The sequence below is a fragment of the Lithobates pipiens genome, unplaced genomic scaffold, assembly GCF_037356315.1.
Source record: "Lithobates pipiens isolate NorthernLeopardFrog02 unplaced genomic scaffold, aLitPip1_a1.2 Scaffold_18, whole genome shotgun sequence".
Lineage (NCBI taxonomy): Eukaryota > Metazoa > Chordata > Amphibia > Anura > Ranidae > Lithobates > Lithobates pipiens.
The window spans coordinates 146,783,550-146,804,412 of NW_027507758.1; the positions used below are offsets into that span (position 1 = coordinate 146,783,550).

General features: G+C 43.4%; 1 protein-coding gene across 7 annotated transcripts in view; it reads left to right on the top strand.

Annotated features, from left to right (window-relative positions):
• SCAF8 (SR-related CTD associated factor 8) overlaps nt 1–20,863 on the top strand; it is a 315,849-nt gene that overhangs the window by 14,510 nt on the left and 280,476 nt on the right. The window contains exon 2 of one of the 7 annotated variants that reach the window (XM_077486236.1): nt 5,307–5,350. The exons of the other annotated variants lie outside the window; for them this stretch is intronic. The gene's annotated coding sequence lies outside the window, so the exon portion shown is untranslated. The remainder of the gene's footprint in view (nt 1–5,306; nt 5,351–20,863) is intronic. 7 annotated transcript variants of the gene reach the window in all.

Sequence of the window (20,863 nt, forward strand, 5' to 3'; positions counted from 1 at the left end):
ATGGAGCCCCAGACGGAGGGAGATACACAGTTATTTTGTGTTTCTTCCATTTGCGAATAATCGCATCAACTGTTGTCACCCTCTCACGAGCTGTTTGACGATGATCTTGTAGCCCATTTCAGCCTTGTGTAAGTCTACAATCTTGTCCCTGACATGATTGGACAGCTCCTTGGTTTTGGCCATGGTGGAGAGATTGGAATCTGATTGCTTATGTGGACAGGTAACCAGCTGAGATTAGGAGCACTCCCTTTGAGAGTGCTCCTAATCTCAGCTGGTTAGCAGTGTAGAAGACACCTGGGAGCCAGAAATCTTGCTGATTGATAGGGGATCAAATACTTATTTCACTCATTTAAAATACAAATCAATTTATATATTTTTAAAATGCGTTTTTCTGGATATTTTTGTTATTCTGTCTGTCATTGTTAAAATAAACCTACCATTAAAAGTATAGACTGATCATTTCTTTGTCAGTGGGAAAATGTACAAATTCAGCAGCGGGTCAAATACTTTTTTCCCCTCACTGTTTGTGCCAGTTGGGCCAGAATTGGTGAAAGTTAACAGCCTGTTGCTTTAGATTTGGTCTGTTCCCTTTCGTACAGTATGAAGCAATTGGTTTTCTAAGCATTATGCATGCAGTAGTTTTTATCCAGAACTTTTTCCCAATTTAACCATCAAAAGTCTTTTCTAACTTTACCCAAAGGAACTGCCAAATTTACAACATTCATGTTTTTTTATTAATGATTCTTGCTGTGTTTTTTTAGGTAAATTCAATTCACAAAAGTTATCACAATGTGTCGTCGTCCCCCCCCCAAAAAAAAATCCAGCTTCTATGCCTTTCCAACTGATTGCTGTATTAAACGCCCTTTTTCTTTAAAGTTGCAGTCATGTGATGCTCCAGACCTGAGACTTCCGTCACCTGGTGGGGCCTTTTTTGGGTGTTCACGTCACTCGCTGCATGTCATGGACACTTCCTATTGGCTGTTTAGCATCAGAATTCTTTCAGGATCCAACAGTGTTTTTAGTGTGAGGGGATGGTAGAAGACAGACTGTTGAGGGGCCCATCTGCCATGCTGGGTTTGTGATCCCCCACACCTGGAAATGGCCCTGCCAAGGGAGCTGGCTGGTGGAAAACAGAAAACCTTACAGGATTGATTAGGTTGTACGAGGGGCAAATCTAGTTTCAAGTAGTGCTGAAACCTGCTAGCAGCTTGTTAAATGTGACAAGGACACCTATTAAGAACTGTGTTTTATGTACCCGAGCTGGAGGTTGTCTTAAAGCGGACCTTCTGCCCTTGTTTTAACTGTGGATAGTAAAACATTATTCTTCTGCCAGTAAATACCTTACACAGCCCACTTGCGGTTTCTTGTCTGGTAAAAAGCCTAGGCTTATGACCTCATGTACAGCTTTCTCTCACTCTTGTGAGAGTTTGCCAGGAAGGGAGGGGGGGGGGGGAGTCATAGGAGAGCCAATGAGAGCTTCCAGGCTGCAGAGCTGGAGGTGTGCCTCTGTGTAAATCCAGGAAGTGAACAGGCAGCAGCTTCAGCTGCCCACAGTTAAAATGGTTGCAGCCAGACTCAGTAGAGGGAGATTTCTGCAGCATATTTGGCAAGTACAGAATCCCAGTATATATTAAATAATATGCAAATGCATACAAATTATGTGAGCAGACTGCAGTTCCTCTTTAAGAACTGTATTTTCAGTACTTGTCAAAGATGCTGTAAGCTGGAGGAACGTTTTTTACTAATTGCAGATAAGTTTGGTTGTCCACACATACTGTAATTTATATATAGATAGTTATTTGAATTATTTTCAATGCACACACAAGTCCACAGGCATCAAAGCTTTCTGTGGTGAGACTGAGCATGCTCCTAGCACAATGGCTGAGTTGTCAAAGACAGCTCTTGCACTCTATTAATGATTAGAAGAGGGTGGGATGGGCTCCCATATTCGGGTGGGATGGGCTCCCATATTCGTGTGACGGCTAATCACAGTGGTTATGTGATCGGCTGATCCTTTCTGCTCCTGGATGTGAACACCTTGTTAAAGGGATTCTGTGGTTGGGTGGGAGGGGAATAAAAAATGCAGCTTACACAGCATTAAAATATAGGAGCATAATGGCATACTAAGAGAAAGGTTAGAGGGAGACTATGGTCTCTGGACTGTTCAGCCAGCAGAGATGAAGCCAGGTTATAGAGAGTCACAGTTCCTACACAGCTGCTGGAAGACCTTCTGGAAACGCCACAAAACAACTTTACTTGTGTGCATGCATGCACTATTTTTGGCTTGCAATTTCAGAGGGTTATAAAAAAAAACCAGTTCCACTTTAACCAGCTCCCACCCAGCCTATTGACAAATGATGGCTAGGCGGGATCTTCCTAGTCAGTGAACGTCATATGACGTCCTAGAACGCGCACCACCTTATGCCCCATACACATGGTCGGAAATTCCGACGGAAAAAGTCAGATCGGATTATGTTGTCGGAAAATCCGATCGTGTGTGTGCTCTATTGGACTTTTTCTGTTGAAATTTCCTGACTGAAAAAGTTTGATCTAAAATTTTCCGACAACAAAATCCGATTAGACTTTTTCCGATTGTATGTAGAGAATTCCGACGCACAAAGTGCCACGCATGCTCAGAAAAAATTTGGAGACGAAAGCTATTGGCTACTGGCCACTACGTAGTCCCGTCATATGTTTTTGTACGTCACCTCGTTCCGAACGATCGGGTTTTCTGACAACTTTGTGCGACTGTGTGTATGCAAGACAAGTTTCGGCCAAAATCCGTCAGAAAAAAATCCGACAGATTTTGTGGCCGGAATGTCCGACCTTGTGTATGGAGCATAAGACTGACTATTTTCCAAAAAGGGTTCTTTTAGGGGATATTTGTGCTGTCCTGGTGTTTTTGGGCCTCAATAAATAAGATAGGCCGTCAGTACATCAGGACTAATCAATTTTCAGATATGTATACCATAGTTTGTGGGCCTTAGGCTCTATAACTTTGCTGCAGACTAAATAATAAACACTGATTTGGGTTATTTTCACCATAGAAATGTAGCAGAATACAGTTTGGCCTAAATTTATGACAAACGATTATTTATTTGCAAAATGTTATAACAGAAACCAAGAAAAACACGTTTATTTTTTGTTTGTTTATTTTTTTTCAACTTTTTAGGTCTATTTGTTTATTTTGCAAAATATAAAAAAAATGTGGTGATTTTACACCAACAAAAGAATGCTCCTATTTGTGGGAAAAAAGTATAATTTGTTACGGGTACAGTTGTCATTCAAATTGCGACAGAACTGATTGCTGAAAATTGTCCTGGGCAGGAAGGGGGTCAAAGTGCCTGAAATTGAAGTGGTTAAAGTAGAGGTGAACTCGCCAGCAAAAGTTTGTCCCAAATGCAAATGCCCTTACATACTCTCAGGCTGGATTCATACTTCTGCGAATTAAATGCACTTTCCCGCATCCAATTCGCATGACAGGATATTGAGAGCCTAGGCAAAAATTTGGGCCTGAAACAGAACAGGGACACACCGGACCCTTGCTGTGCGCCACATCCGTATTCGGTGTAAACCCATGTGATCCAATTTGCCTGACAGGAGATTGTGACCGGCTGTATTTGGAGCTGATTCACATATCTGTGGAGTGGCTTGTACTGTGTGTCTTTGGCTCTGTTTCAGGGCCCAATTCAGGCAAAAATTCAGCCCTGATTTGTCTCTGAAACGGAGAATAAGGAGGCACCGGACACCTGCTGCGAGCCGCATCCACTGGGGGTGTGAACCCAGCCTCAAAGTTGTTCAAGTCAGTTGTCTTTTGGCGTTCTGTTCTTCATATAATGACATATGGCAGCGCATGAACATCTTGTCAGCAGTCTGGGCATCTGCAAAGCAATGTTAGTATCCATGAGTCTCAAATCACAGGTGGTTGTAAACAGCTGAACTTAAGAAGTCTGTACAAAGCAATGACAGGCTGATAGGAGCTGTGACTGTCCACATCTATCCACACATCCAATGCTTATCATTTGTCTCTTACCACAGGTAACCACTAGTTGTGTGGTTACATGCAGACAGCAATGACCCCAGTCAGCCTGTCAATGCTTTGTACAGGCTACCTGACCACAGATTTTTGAAACCACCTGTGATTCCAGCCTTGGAATTCTATATATTCTTGCTGAAGGAATCTGCTGATGGCCCTGTTCACATGTGTGAATGAGGCCTTAGGCCGTGTTCACACGGGTACGACAGGACTGTTGTACGACTGTCATCCTTCAGCTGGTTAGGACAAGGATCCTACTTTGATCCAACTTCAATGATATTCAATGGGCTGACGTAGGACCAAAGTAGTGCAGGAACGTTTTTCAAAGTCGGACCAGTTAAGATGGCTCTCATAGGAAATCATTGATTTACACACATCGACATGTGCTTCTAAAGTCAAGTGTATGTAGTACCAGTGTGAACCCAGCCTTTCAGATATTTGCCCAAATGTAATTTGCTTGCTGATAAACAAGTGCTGCTGTGCCATACTGAAATGAATGTCCAAATATCAACTGCAGCATATGCATACAGGTATCTTTATAGAATTACCTCTGAAGTCCAGAAACCAGACATAGATGCTGAGACTGCTTTTACACTGAGGCGCTTTACAGGCGCTATAGCACCAAAGATAGCGCCTGCATAGCACCTGTAAAGAGCCTTTCCTGTCCTTCCACTGTGAAAGTCTGAGTACTTTTACACTGGAGCGGTGCGCTTGCAGGACGGTAAAAAAAGTCCTGCAAACAGGAACTTTGGAGCGGTGTATACACCGCTCCTAAATCGCCCCTGCCCATTGAAATCAATGGGGCAGCTCTGCCGGAGGTTTTATCCCATTTTTAGGCCACTAGCGGGGCCCTGCTAGTGGCTGAATAGCAGCACTAAAACAACGGTAAAGCGCCGCTAAAAATAGCGACGCTTTACCGCTGACGCCTCGGTGTGAAAACACCCTTATGGGGAAAATTGCCAAATACAAGCTAGACAAAAAATAAATAGTCTTGGTCTCCCTGCAGCTGTTCAGTCAACCACAGTAAATGTGCCCATGTGCAAGTATGCTACCCTTTGGGGTTTTTTTTGTTTGCCAATAGTAATCCACATGCAGTATTACAAAATCTTTGTGATTACTGTTGTCGGTGTAGTGTGCAGTGTGAGCAAGAATATGACACACAGTAGACTTTGCTATGATGCCTTTATAAGTTATCTTGGTAGAGCAAGAGGAAAACATTTAAAAATGTTAACTAGATCCCATGACTAATCCAATCTGTCATTTTTTCCAGGGTCAACATCAGGGTATTGAAGTGCCCCATATCGAACTAGTCAGGTTTGAATATTTCATGAGAAACCTGTAACCTTAATTTTGCATGTTTCATTTTGTTAAAGAGTTCTGTATTTTCTTCATGATGTGTTGTGCCAGCTTCAGTGCCAATCTCCAGTGGTATAGTTTACATTGATCTGAGACTATTAGTAGTTTATGATGTCTAGTAGTTTGGCTGTCTTGGAGGAATTGACCAGTAGTGTAGATTGGGTTATTGTTATTGTATTTGTTTGTCTTGATTTTCATGTGCCTTCTTTTTGCAATATCGGAAGCAGTTTCAGTAGTGAGACATTGAACTTGGTAGAATTTGCCTGAAAATGAAAACATGACAGTGTGAAGCTCTCATAAGCACATACCTGTGAAAATAAATATTAAATATTCGCTATTTTTGGTTACGTGTTAGTAGCGTATTAAAGCAATTTTTGCTAGGGTTTGCCTACGTAGCTGGTGATGTGCAAGCAATGCATTGCAACTGAAGCTTTGGGGCCAGTTATATACAAATGCCAACGTATTTCAAAATTTCGGTGGAAATCTGGACTGCAAAGCACACTGTATTCACAAAATTCATCCCAAGTTTTTTTTTTTTTTTGTTTTTCAACCCAACTCAAATTACCTAAATAGGTTCCCAAGTTGCAATATTTGCTTGCCCTTTGAGAGCATTAAAGGATGATTGTCCCTCATTGCTCTTACATTCATTTTACTACTTTTTTGCTATACTTTGTGGCAACCGAGCCACAGGTAGGGAGTTTGCTATTGACACTTTTACCAGTAGGGAAACAACGCTGGAAGGCGGATACTATAATATTTAAGTTCATATAGGTATGTGCTGTTGACATGCTATATTTTATCGTTTCGCTCAGATTTGTATTTCATGATGGTAATGGCAAGTATTATTGAGTACTGGCAGGAAGTCCTATTGCTTTATTGCGTGTCGTTTTGCATTTGGTGGTTTCTACTTTGATAGGTGAGGATCAGTATTGAATATGCATGGTTTGATTTAGAATTATCTAGATAAGGAAGTGTTGAATTAGTGAAGAAATACATTTTGTAAAAATAATGGTTCCGTTTGCTTTTTGTTGAACTATCTATGAGCATTTATAATCTTAAAGCTTTTGTTACTCAGTTTGTTCTGAAAGGCATTTTCCTATAATGAATTATCTACGCCAGGTATCGCTAAATGGCGGAACGTGACCTGGACCACGCTGCTTAGCAGCCTAGGTGTCGCCCTCCCAGGTCTCCTCACCTAAAAGGTCCAGACGTTGGATGGGAGCTGCTTAAGTCTTTTAAAATCACCAGTGGGTAATTGGTTGCTGGGACACTGGTTCTAGCAACTGAAGCCCCACTTGTTATCCTCGAAACGTTGGACAACACCTTCCACCCTCTTCTCTGCTGTGTTAAGGTGGTGGTGGGAGGGGGGTTGTGATTTAGAGGTGGACTGTGATTTAAGGGGGTGCTGTGATTGCAATTGTAGGGACTATGATTCTAATACGCACAACATATGTTTAGGTGCCATTCATCATGAATGGCACCCCAAATGCGGTGCAATATTGCCACATTGCACAACAAAACCCGCAAGTAAATACATGCCTGACTCAGGGCTAGGGCTTCAAGCAAATGGACTGCCCTATGTGGAAACCAGGCTTTTCAAATCCATAGTGGGACCCATGTTCCCACTATGTTAATAGAGCCTAAGGGAGGGGGCTGTGGTGTGTGTGTGTGTGTGTGTGTGTGTGTGTGTGTGTGTGTGTGTGTGTGTGTGTGTGTGTGTGTGTGTGTGTGTGGCTGTGATTACAAGGGGGACTGTGATATGTGTGTGGGGGGGGGTGGGTAGGGGAATGTGATGTGATGGTGGGGGTCAGTTGTTGAGGACGAGGAAGGACTATGATGTGAACGGGGGCTGAACACACTGATTTAAAGGGAGAGGCGGCTTGGAACACTGTTGCAGAGGAGAGGATTATGATTTGAAGTGTGGTTGAGGACACTGCTGTAAAGTAAAAGGAGGCCTGCGATAACAGGAGTCATAGCACAAAAGGGAGATTCAGACCTTTGCTGGAATAAAATTTTACTTAACAGACCTCTGTGATTTTTAATTCAATACCCCTGATCTACACCAAAATTGAAGCATTTAAAGAGGGCCTGCCATCACAATTCACATTTCACATGTTAGAAATACTGAATTGTGTTGTCATTTTAAAACGGTGTTCCACTCAAAAATGGAACTTCCGCTGATCAGATTCCTCCACCCCCCCCCCCTTCCGGTGTCACATTTGGCACCTTTCGGGGGGGGGGGGGGGCAGATACCTGTCTAATCCAGGTATTTGCTCCCACTTCTGGACATAGATCACCGCAGGCACGGTGGCGATCTACGCCATGTCCGGCCCCTCCTCCGTCACCCCCCACTGTCTTTTTGGAGACACACAGGTCCCAGAAGACATCAGGGACCAGTGGGGACACGCAGCCCGACTCGTGTATGCGCAGTACTAGGGAAGCAGGCTGTGAAGCTGCAAGGCTTCAATTCTTGATTGCCTTACCGAAGACGGCACCGCCATCCACTTGAGAGCCGAGGGACAGATCGGCTTTGGGAGAGGGCATCGCGGGCACCCTTGAAGGGTAAGTGTCCATATTTTAAAAGTCAGCAGCTGCAGTATTTGTAGACACTTTTTGGTGGAACTCCTATTTAAGTAAAAAATTCCAGCTTGCCATGATTGGAAAAAAAATATAAAATATAAAAAATCTCAACCACTGGCTTAAAGTCTCAGAACCTCCTGCCCACCAGGCCTCTTCCGTTATCTGCCAAGTTTCTATGACTAGCTTCAGGCAAGCTTCAATGGTGTTCTCATGTTGGAACATTTTGACAAGAGATCTCTCTCTGCAGGTCTACATTTTCCCAGCATGAGGCAAATAATAGCTGTTTATAGCTGGAGGCCAGTGAACTCATGCAGCATGGTTACACTACTGCCTGTAGTTACGAGGACTACAGCAGCTGTATCAGTAACTGTTTGAGGTCACAGAAAGTGGTTGGATGAGGCTGGGTGTATCATCCAGCCAAGAAATGAGGCAGCTCCTACTCTGCAAACAAGAAGACAAGAGGTTCTCATAACAGAATGGAGATGGTAAGTATTACAACCTAACATTTATTATTCACTCTGCGGGGACCAGCAAGAACAGACAAAAAACATTGAGGTTGGTCTTTTATAAACTTGCTTAACCTAAAGCTGAACTATGGGCTGATGTAAAAACCCCAGTTAACTTAGTTCATTAACCACTTCAGCTGGAGTGATTACTAACTGTGGCGGATTTGCTTTTACAAAGAGAAGGCAGAGACCTGTGTTCCTGCTTAGCAGAAACACAAGATTTCTACCTCTCCTTCACACAGAACGGCGATCTGCCTTGTTTACATTGGCAGGCCGCTGTTCTGTCTCTCTCAGGAAAGATCAGTGAGTCCCGGCAGACATTGAGTCTGCCGGACCCGCTGATTGGCTCCAATCACAGCGTGCGCGCCCCCAACCCCGGAAGTGCAGAATTGCGTACATGTGCATGATTCTGCGCGGAGGAGCCACCGCCCTGCAGTGAATGTACATAGGGCGGTCGGCAAGACGTTATAATATTGTTTGGGCAAACCTCAGGAATGGGTAAAATATGCTTTTAAGTGAAGCAAATGCAGTGCAGTTACTTGCATTTAAACCTCTACCACACTGAGGTGTTTTTCAGGCGCTTTTAGGCTAAAAATAGCACCTGAAAAATGGCCCCCCCTGCAGTCTCTGCGTGAAAGCCGGAAGGCTGTCACATTGCGGCGATGTGCTGGCAGGTCGTTAAAAAAAATTCCTGCAAGCAGCATCTTTGGAGTGGTGAAGGAGTGGTGTATACCGCTCCTGCCCATTGAAATGAATCGGCATTGCCGCTTTGCCGGTAGTTTTAACCCTTTTTGGCCACTAGCAGGGGGCTAAAAAAAGGCCCCTGCAAAAACGATGGTAAAGTTCTGCTGCCCCAGTGTGAAAAGGGGCCTTCGAGTAAATCAGCCTCCTGTACAGCATCACCCTAACTCAGAGCGTGAGGGCCAGTGCTGGGATCGGGAACACTAAATCTGTCCATACATGCATAAAAATGGAGCCAATTCAGCATGAATCGACTGAATATTGATCCATGTTTGACCACTACAGTTGAACAGATGTTGATTTACTAATCAACTACTTTTCAACTGTCTTGTTGGATAAAAGCCATTTGATCAGTGCCGTCTCCCTGATGTAAAAATACAATTGCTTAGCATGGAGGATTCTCCCATCCACCTCAAATGTGTGGATGGGGAAATTGGGTCAGTTTTTTCACTCAACCCATTGGCCAGTTTAACCACTTCAGCTCCGGACCAATAAACACCTTAAGGACCAGAGGTCTTTTTGCAATTTCGCACTGCGCTGCTTTAACTGGTAATTGCGCGGTCATGCAATATTGCACCCAAACGAAATTTGCGTCCTTTTCTTCCCACAAATAGAGCTTTCTTTTGATGGTATTTGATTGCCTCTGCGATTTTTTTTTTTTGCGATATAAATGGAAAAAGAGCGAAAATTTTGAAAAAAAAAGATATTTTCTTCTTTTTGTTATAAGAAAAATCGAATAAACTAAATTTTAGTCATACATTGAGGGCAAAATTTATTCAGCCACATGTCTTTAGTAAAAAAAATGTCAATAAGCGTATATTTTTTGGTTTGCGCAAAAGTTATAGCGTCTACAAACTAGAGTACATTTTCTGGAATTTACACAGCTTTTAATTTATGACTGCCGATCTCATTTCTTGAGGTGCTAAAATGGCAGGGCAGTACAAAACCCCCCCAAATGACCCCATTTTGGAAAGTAGACACCCCAAGGAAATTGCTGATGGGTATGTTGAGCCCATTGAATATTTATTTTTTTTGTCCTAAGGGATTGAATAATGACAAAAAAAAAAAAAAAAATTTTTTTTACAAAAAGTTGTCACTAAATGATATATTGCTCACACATGCCATGGTTATATGTGAAATGACACCCCAAAATACATTCTGCTGCTTCTCCCGAGTACGGGGATACCACATGTGTGGGACTTTTTGGGAGTCTAGTCGCGCACGGCACCCCGAAAACCAATCACCACCTTCAGGATTTCTAAGGGTGCAAATTTTTGATTTAACTCCTCACTACCTATCACAGTTTCGAAGGCCATAAAATGCCAAAATAGCACAAAACCCCCCCAAATGACCCCATTTTGGAAAGTAGACACCCCAAGCTATTTACTGAGAGGCATGTTGAGTCCATGGAATATTTTATATTTTGCCAAAAGTTGCGGGAATATTACAAACTTTTTTTTTTTTGCACAAAGTTGTCACTAAATGATATATTGCTCACACATGCTATGGGCAGAAGTCAAATTACACCCCAAAATAAATTCTGCTGCTTCTCCCGAGTACGGGGATACCACATGTGGGGGACTTTTTGGGAGCCTAGTTAACTAGCTACCTAGCGACACTAGCGACACTGATGCAGCGTTCAGAAAAATTATCGCTTAGTGACACTGGCAAAAGGGGGTGAAAGGGTTAACTAGCGGAAATCAGGGGGTTAAAACCATTATTGGGTAGTATATCGGGGTACCTAGCGCTATAAAAACCTGGCGGTGAACCTAAAAAAATAACTAGCTACCTAGCGACTGTAGCGACACTAATGCAGCGATCAGAAAAACGATCGCTTAGTGACACTGGCAAAAGGGGGTGAAAGGGTTAACTAGCGGCAATCAGGGGGTTAAAAACATTATTGGGTAGTATATCGGGGTACCTAGCGATATAAAAACCTGGCGGTGAACCTAAAAAAATAACTAGCTACCTAGCGACACATGCAGCGATCAGAAAAATGATCGCTTAGTGACACTGGCAAAAGGGGGTGAAAGGGTTAACTAGCGGCAATCAGGGGGTTAAAAACATTATTGGGTAGTATATCGGGGTACCTAGCGCTATAAAAACCTGGCGGTGAACCTAAAAAAATAACTAGCTACCTAGCGACTGTAGCGACACTAATGCAGCGATCAGAAAAACGATCGCTTAGTGACACTGGCAAAAGGGGGTGAAAGGGTTAACTAGCGGCAATCAGGGGGTTAAAAACATTATTGGGTAGTATATCGGGGTACCTAGCGATATAAAAACCTGGCGGTGAACCTAAAAAAATAACTAGCTACCTAGCGACACATGCAGCGATCAGAAAAATGATCGCTTAGTGACACTGGCAAAAGGGGGTGAAAGGGTTAACTCTAGGGGCAATCAGGGGGTTAAATCTTTATTGGGGGGTGATAGGGGGCTACCCTGGACCTAACACTAACTGTCCTGACAGTTTTTACTGTCACAACTGACACTGAATGCATTGATCAGTAAAGAAATGATCAATGCAATCAGTGACACTGTGACTGGGGGGGGATCGGGGGGCGATCGGGGGGGGGGTTTGTGTGCCTGTGTGTACCTACATGTCAGTGTAGTGTTCGTGCAGACTTACTTTTACTCTTCTCCTCGTAGTCCGGTCAAAAAGACCGCCCCGAGGAGAATGACATCACTTCCTCCTTCCTGTGTAAACAATACACAGGGGAGGAAGCTTCTCATTGGCCAGGAGCGATCCAGAGGGGGTGGCCGAAAACGAACGGCCATCCCCTCATCACGGAGCGCTCCTGGACCGAATCGGACCGCCGTAACCAGCGGGAGGGGGTCCGATGGGACCCCCCACCCGCTGGAAGGCAATCACGTAGATGTACGTGATTATGCCTGCCTGTGCCATTGTGCTGACGTACAATGGCAATATGGCGGTCCTCAAGTGGTTAAGGAAGTGATTTTATCATTATGCTGCTGCTTTTTTTTTTTTCCCCAGTTCGCAATTTGTGAGGGAGGTGTGCCCAGTGTTCTGGACCAAACAGAGCTGCTGAGGTATGCCAGTTGATGATCTGCTCTGAAGTCTAGCAGGAAAGCATAGATCACAAAACTTGTGGCACAGATTTGAAAATACTGTGGAAGATAAAACATTTACTATACAAGTATTTTAACTGTAAACTGCTTATCTGGACTTCAGCAGTCCTTTCATTTCACACTGTTTGCAGAAGCCACTGGCAAATGTAAATGGTTAGCATATAAATACCTTGATAATAAAATTTTGATAAGTAAAAACTCTGCCCAGTACTCCAATATTGGGGGCTACCATCTTGCCTCTTGCGCAGCATAGTGAAGGTGAAGATAGGCTGCAAATAACAGATTAGATATCAGAATCACCTCCTTTTATGTCGCTACTCTTTGCATATGTCGGCTGGCAGGGGTACTAGGCTAGGTTGGCCATACACACATATGTATTTTTCATTTAGCCCACTGTACAGCACAAATGGACGTATCTCCCGCTGTAGCTGTTGTGGTCCGACAGCTGGCACCGCTGGCTGTCTGAATAGCTGAGCAATGGCTGCATTTGATTGGATGCAGCCACTACTTGGCTGACAATTTTCTGCCCATCTCCTTACATTTTTCTATCAATACATACAAAATTATTTTGGCCAGTTCACGAGGAACCAGCTGAAATTTGGTCAGTGTATGACCAGCCTAATAAGGAAATGAGAAAGTTGCTGCTGACTTTTGACAAAGTCAAAATCGACATATTAGGAACAGCACTGTTTAGTCGGCTAGGACGGAAAGAGCAGATTTGAAATGGCTGATAGAACAGATACAAAAGATACCTTTATGTGTATGTGAAGATAGAATGATTCACTTTAAGACAAACTTTCTAATATGCAGCTAAAAACATTAAAGAAGATGTATGGGGTTATAAAAAAATAAACCTACATACTCACCTTCATGTCCTGTCCCTGCTGGTGTTCTATTGAATAGTTCCCGCCGTCGAAAGTGCCTGCGCATTGGCAGTATGGAAGGTCACTCTGGCTGATTTCCCAATTGGCGACGTCACCATGGCGCATGTGCACATGGTAGGAGGCAGTTTTCGACGGGAGATGCCATCTCACGGGCACAATTGAAAGCGATGTAAACATGCCCGCTGTTGCAGGGCAGGTTGTGGCTATGTTGCAACCTGCCCTTAGACACAGGCAAAACCCGCCATTCTTCACACAAAACTCACCCTTCGATACACACACACACACACACACACACACACACACACACACGCACACACAAAACCCAACCTTGAATCACATTGAAAACCTGCCCAGCAACGGCGAGACACATTCTGACAAATACGGCCTCCTTCTGCTGTTTGCGTTGCTTTCAATTCTGCCTGTCAAATGGTATCTCACGTCGAAAAATGGCTCCTGCGATGTCCGCATGCGCTATAGTGATGTCACGCCAGCTGATCGGGAAATCAGCTGGAGTGCCCTTCCGTACTGTGCATAAGCAGGCACTTTTCGACGGAGGGCAATACTCTATAGAACACTGGCACTAAGCCCAAGAACTGAGCAATCGCATGCCCAATGATCATTCAGTTCTTGATCTACTCAGGAACAGAGATCGGTGACTTTCAGTCACCACTCTCCTCCTGGGCTAAGGAAGGAAGCAGGCACAGCTGGCTTTGGTTGTCAGCCAAGCAGCGGGGTGCAGCCTGACAATATGGTCAGAATCTTTCCAGAACCTGGAGCAGCTCTGTGTTGTCAGCTGACAGTAGGCTTTAGCCCACTGTCGGCTGATTCTGGGTCACAGGAGAGCAAAAGTATTTGCACTCCTTTTGCGCAAAAGAGAAGTATATCCCAAAAAAATGTTTACATAGCTCAGAAATGAACATGATTGTGTCATCCTTGAACAAAGATGGTCCTTGCAGGCAATTGCAGAGAGAGTACAGGCAGTCCCCGAGTTACAAACACAATAAGGACTGTAGGTTTGTTTGTAAGTGGAATGTGTGTATGAGTCGGAACACTGCATGTGTAAGCCCTTGTACACACGGTCGGAGATTCCGATGGAATGTGTCCTATCGGACCGTTTTGTCGGATATTCCGACCGTGTGTGGTCTGCATCAGACTGTTTCCGTCGGAATATCCAAGTTTTCCAACTTGCTGGTAAAATTTTCCGACAAAATGCTCCTATCGGACATACTCCGATCATGTGTAGCCTACTCTGACGGAAAAAGTGCCACGCATGCTCAGATCAAATTCTTAGACCAAAGCTATTGACTACTAGCCTGAACGTAGTCCCGTCGTAACGAAATAACTTCATCACGTTATGTACAATCGGATTTTCCGACAATTTAGTCCGACCGTGTGTATGCAACATCAATTCCGGACCTCTTCCGGAATTAATCCGTCGGAATTACTCAGACGGATTTGGTTGTCGGAATCTCCGACCGTATGTACAAGGGCTAAGGCCGCGTACACACGGGCGGACTATCCATCCAACTAAGTCCGTCAGACAATCCGACAGACAGTCCGTCCTACTTTTGAATGAACGGACTTGACCACACACGACGAACAGACAGTCCGCTGAAAGCTTGCGCGATGACGTGAACGGCACGTACGACTGGACTAGAAATACGACGTCCAATACACTGCAATGCAACCTTCGGCCGTGTAAATCCTTTCTGAGCATGCGCCATACTTAGTCCGTCCAACTAGCCTACTCACGAGCGGACTGTCCGCTGAAACCAAGTTTGGACGGACAATATTACGGAAATTCCGAAAGAATTCCGCCAGACTGTCCGCTGAAAAAGTCAGCTGAAACCCACACACGAGCGGATTGTCCGCTGAAACACGTTTCAGCGGACCAAGTCCGTCAGACAGTCCGCCCGTGTGTACGCGGCCTAAGTGTAACTTGTGCCTGTGTAGGGATGTGGCACTTCTGGACAATGCAGTACATGTAGTACTGCAGTGTGGGATGTGTCCAACGCTGCAAGATAGCTGCTCGGAGGTATCCAGAACCAGCTTGGAGCACAAGTAACTGGCATTGAGGCTGTACGTAAGTAGGGGTCATTCATAACTCAGGGACTACCTGTGATCTGATCTCTGAGACAGCTTATAAATACCCTCAAGCAGTGCTGGACTGGCCTATCGTGATAGCGGGAAATTTCCCGATAGGCCACCTGCCCTGGGGCTGTTTTGAGCTGTGTCTGCGACCATTGGCCCAGTGTTGCCAACCACCTGTTAATTTACGAATCACCCATAAATGCCCATTACGGGCAGCAAAGCTCGTAAAAATTATGGCTGCGGGCCGACATGACAACTGCACATGTGCTGTTCCAAAGCTAGCCAGACTCGGGAAAGCCCATACACGCTTGGCTATTTTCAGGCAGATGGGTGCATGCGCAGTGACATAATGGCACTCGGCGGCACTATTTTTAAATGTAAGACGCTTGTCTCGACATCGGCCCGCACCTCTCCACATCACGGCCGGGTAAGACTGGACCACTCTGTAGCCTCTGACCACCTCCTGTTGCTCTCCTGTACCATGTCTGCACAGCCTTTGACATCTCCTGTAGCATGTCCGCACAGCCTCTGTGACTTTATGCTGTTGGGCTGGTATAATAATGCTATGGGGCTGAAAAAAGAATGTATTGGACAAATGATACTTCTCTGCCAACTTATCAAATGATTGCAAAGCATCATTATTACAGAGCTGAGAAGCAAAATGACAGAGTTTTTCCATAAATCAAAATTTACAAGCTATGTATGTACCTATGTATCAGATAAAATATAGGATAAATACATTTATTATAGAAGTGGTAGGCTACTATTAACTGCAATAAGGATCTATTGGCAATTGAGAAAATTATAATTTGTTGTATGGGATCCTTGCAATCTATAATGTTCCATCCGTATAGTAGCTGAAGTTGGGATGCCAGATAATACAACCTGGCATTAGGAACAGCCAGGCCTCCTTTATCCTTAGGTTACTGCAAAGTTTCTAATGAAATCGGGGGATGTTGCATTTTGAATGACAATTACATGGTCATGCAACACTGTAGCCATATGAAATTTCCATATTTGTTTTAATACAAATAGAGCTTTCTTTTGGTGATCTTTAATCATCACTGTATTTATACTTTTTTTGCTATATAAACAAAAGAAGGCTGAGCATTTTGAAAATCAGTTTGTTTGTTTTTTTGTTTTTTGCTTCTGTTGTAAAATTTTGCAGATAAATAATCTTTCTTCATAAATTTAGGTCAAACTATATTCTGCTACATTTCTTTGGTGAAAATAACCCAAATCTGTGTATATTATTTAGTCTCCAGGAAAGTTGTAGCATCTACAAACTATGGTATATATCAGACAATTGATCAGTCCTGATGTACTGACGGCCTGTTTAATTTCTTGGGGCCAGAAAGCACCAGGGCAGTATAAATACCCCCCAAATTACCTTTTTGAAAAGTAGAATCTGAGGTATTTAGCAAGAAGCATGGCGTGTTTTTAAAGTTGTAATTTTTTGTCATTTTTTTGGGGAAAATTAAGAAAAAAAATGTTTTGTTTTATTTTTTTAATATACTGTCTCCAGTGCAGTACTGCATCATCATGTAACTGGTGTGGCGATGACCAGGGACACTGATTGGTGACCGTATGTTAAAAAAAATATATATATATTTTTTCTTATATTTTTTGCATACCGTAACCAGAGCAATACAGTGTTACTAGTCAGTGTAGTAACACTGTACCACTCTGGGTAGTTGATCAGGATTATTTTTAATAATATACTAAACTTGCATGAAAGGAAGCTATTCGTTGTTTACAACTGTCATGTGATCTGCTGTGATCACATGACACTGGCAGTGGGGCCGGTATAATGGTCGGGTGATAGATCGTCCAACGCACGGCCTGTGTTCTCAGGAGGACGTCATATGACGTACTCCTAGAACAATAGGGTTCCTGCTCGTCCATCATTTTACAATGGTGTGGACGGGAAGCAGTTAAACAAGCTGCTAGCAGGCTTCAGCATTTCTTGAAGCTTGAAAGCCTGCTAGCAGCTTGCTTAAAGGGACAATCGACACTCCCATTAGGATTTACTTCCTACCCAGATCATATTTTTTTTTCTTTATGCCTTTTCACCAGCAAATTTTCAGTGCTCCCTGTATAATTTTGACAAGATCACGACCTAAGTTATCTTGAAAGTTGCATCTTTAAAGTGGTTATAAACCCTTACAACACAATTTGACCTACAGGTAAGCCTAGATTAAGGCTTACCTGTAGGTCCAAGAAATATCTCCTAAACCTATACGGTTTAGGAGATATTTGCCCAAAGACAGGCACCGCTGTCTACGGTGCATATGCCGTAGACAGCGGCGCACTGAGTGCGGCATCTTCAACGACGGAGATGCTGCGTGTGTCGGCTCCCTTGCGCATGCGCGGGAGTGATGTAATCGCGGCTTCGCCGAATGACAGCGGCGGAGCTGCAAGACCCCACCGAGAAGATGGATGCGCCGGACTACAGGGGACAGCGGCGACTTTTCTGGCTCCTGTGTCAGGTAAGTGACACATAATGGACTACTGTGCGATGCATAGTAGTCCATTATGCTTTGCCTTTGCAGGGAATGAAAGAGGAAGTAAACCCATCAGGGTTTACTTCCTCTTTAAAGTGATTGTAAAGTCTCGTTGTTTATTTTTGTTAAAAAAAAATATATATATATATTATACTTACGTCTTCTGTGCAGTTGCACAGGGCACCAGATCCTCCTCTTCTGGGGTGCCTCTTTGCTGTGCCTGGCCCCTCCCTCCTGTCGAGTGCCCCCACAGCAAGCAGCTTGCTATGGGGGAACCCTAGCTAAGCTGTAGCTCCATGTGTCCATTCAGACGTAGAGCTGCCGTTCAGCCCCTTCCCCCCTCTCTCCTGATTGGCTAACTGATTGACAGCCGCAGGAGCCAATGGCGCCACTCCTGTGTCTCAGCCAATCAGGAGGAGAGTCCCGGGTGGCCGAGGGACTTGTGGGCAGAGATTGGGTTCAGGTATGTATCAGGGGGATGCTGGGGAGGCTGCTACACACAGAAGACCTTCTGCCTTTACAACTCCTTTTAATAATAATTATTAATATTTTTTTTTTTTTTAGTCTTGGATAGAGTGGCAATGGATTAGAACACCTATCAGGTTTTATTCCTGTCTGTGCCCCCATTAGGGAGATTCACCCTCTTTTTTTTTTTTTTCTATTTACAATTATCATTGAAAGTAAAAGAAAACCCCAAAGCTATTGAGGGGAAATCTTCTAATGGGAGACACTAGACACTAGTTCAGGAACCTTTGGGTCCCCAAGGTTTTCCCATAATTAGCAGGGATTTCCTCTCACTTTCTGTTTTGGTTATGGGACAGGAAGTGAAGGGAAATCTCCACAATGGGACAAAGATGGCGAGAAAACAAATCTGACAGGGGCTATAATCCTCCCTTGCTCTATCCAAAATGGTAAAAAAAAAAGTTTTACCTATAGTTCTACTTTAAGTTAAATAAAAAAAGGGTATCACTTAAACGCCAAACTTTCTGCTAACCAGTGGCTAACAGAGTACAGCACTCAACTACTGCAGTGTTTCCTCTGAATTACACCATACAGCAGGGATCTGTCAGCTGAGCAAAATAAGAAAATTGATGTAGAGTGCCACTTGCTATGTCCCCAGCTGAGAATCTCATGTTTTTTTAATGTGTCTTCAAACCTTTCATCAGGTCTATAATTTGCCCATTGGTTTATTCAGAAGTATTTGAGCAGCCCATACCCACATAAAAGGTCAGGGCATAGTAAATGCGGAGAAGTACCTCTACAAATGCTGACAGAAGGAAAAACGAATAGGACTCTTGTTGGAAGATGCTTTTATTTGGCATTGTCTAGTTATGTATCTGGAGATATATTATACTATTTTGAAGTTGAAGCTCTCCTCCAGGCTGGGAACTTTCTTCTGAGGTTTCAGGTCTGATCAAATTCCGCAATGACTTTTCTTCCTCTATCAGTGAGTTCAGATTTCTGCAGAGAGTAGCACCAAATAATGCCATGGCGCCTCTCTCTGCTGCGTTCTCCTATAAGCCCAATCTGAACTGTACCCCATGGGCATGGGCATGCTAGTCAATGGATTATTTTCAAAGCCAGAGTTTTGATAAATGTTTTTGAAGGAATTATTCTGGTCAAAAGATATAGGGACTATACATAAATTTGTTTTTGAAGGTGCATGGCCAAGGACTGTCCTATCCATCCTTGCTTCACATCTTTTAGTGAGTCACTGATTTGGAACATGCATTCAGCCACTGAACTATTTGAACACATGGTATGTACATCTAGGTCAGCAACTCGCCAAGAAGTGAAGGAAAGATCTGAATAAAAATAGTGGCAGATCCCATATTTCTGTATCACATGTCCTGTTTAGTAGAGCATGATTCATGTATTGTATAGGCTGTTATTTATACAATGCTGTAAGTTTGCTTCACGTGATTGATAATGATAAGTGCATTTTTTTTACAAGTTGGCAATACACTGCTCAAATCCTTTGTGCTGTGGGTGGCCCTGCTGGTTTTCTTCCTTTCACTTAAAAAATGTCAGTTGACTTTTGTCAAAGGACCCAGTCTAAAAATGGTCAGCCAAACAATGCATACAGTCAGACACACGCACTGAATACAAAAGCCGGCAGCTGAGATTCCTCTACTCTGCTTCACATAGATGGGGAATCTATAGATTCTTTTTACAGAGAAATTCAAAGTCTGTATGGCCAGCTTTAGGAAGACATCCTTAGTGTACCTCACGTTCCCCATTAAAAAAATGACAAGCATGGATTCAAGTTTACCTAAAACAGGTTTTCTCAATCAGGGTTCCAAGGAGCCCAATGTTCCTCTAGAGGTTGCGAGGGGTTCCTTGAGCAATGAGCACTCTTAGATAAGTTCTAGTAATTTTTAGCAGGGGTTCTCTGATACTAGAAAGTTATTTCAAGGGTTCCTCTTTGTTGAAAAGGTGGATAAAGGATTATCCAAAGAATGTGGCTTATCCTGGGATAGGCATTGTTTCACTTTTCTGTGAAATGGCTGGCTTTTAATTACTACAAATATTTTGTCTCCCTAGTTTAAAGTGTAGTAGGAAGCTGGTGCTGACCTAGCTCTCAGAACTGTATACGTTTCTGATGTTGAGAGATTGAAAGGAGCCAGGTAGATGTATCTTGGTTAAAAAATACTCCTCTTTTGGCAAACTGCTGAAAATCTCCAAAATGGGGAAATGAAGAGTCAAAGAATTCTGACCCCACAATTTGCACAACTAAAATGGCACAGGTTTTCATCAGCTCCTCATTGTTCCCTGGTATTGTATAAATGGAATATGTACATACAGGTAGGCTCTGATTTTAATGGCTTGTTTGCCAGACCTGTAAACCTAGGGGTCGATCTTTAAAACTGCAGTATGACCAAAGTCATGTGACTAAACCCTCCACCTATCATGACATTTTCTTTGTAGGGTTAGGTAAGGAGTGCTCTGTGGAACACCGCAGGCTCCACATCATTCCCTCTGTGTAAATGAAGTGTAGAGTGCAGTGTGGCATAAATACTGTGCTGTGTGTGTATATAGAGTGATGGCTATATCTCTTTTTCTCTGTGCGCGTGT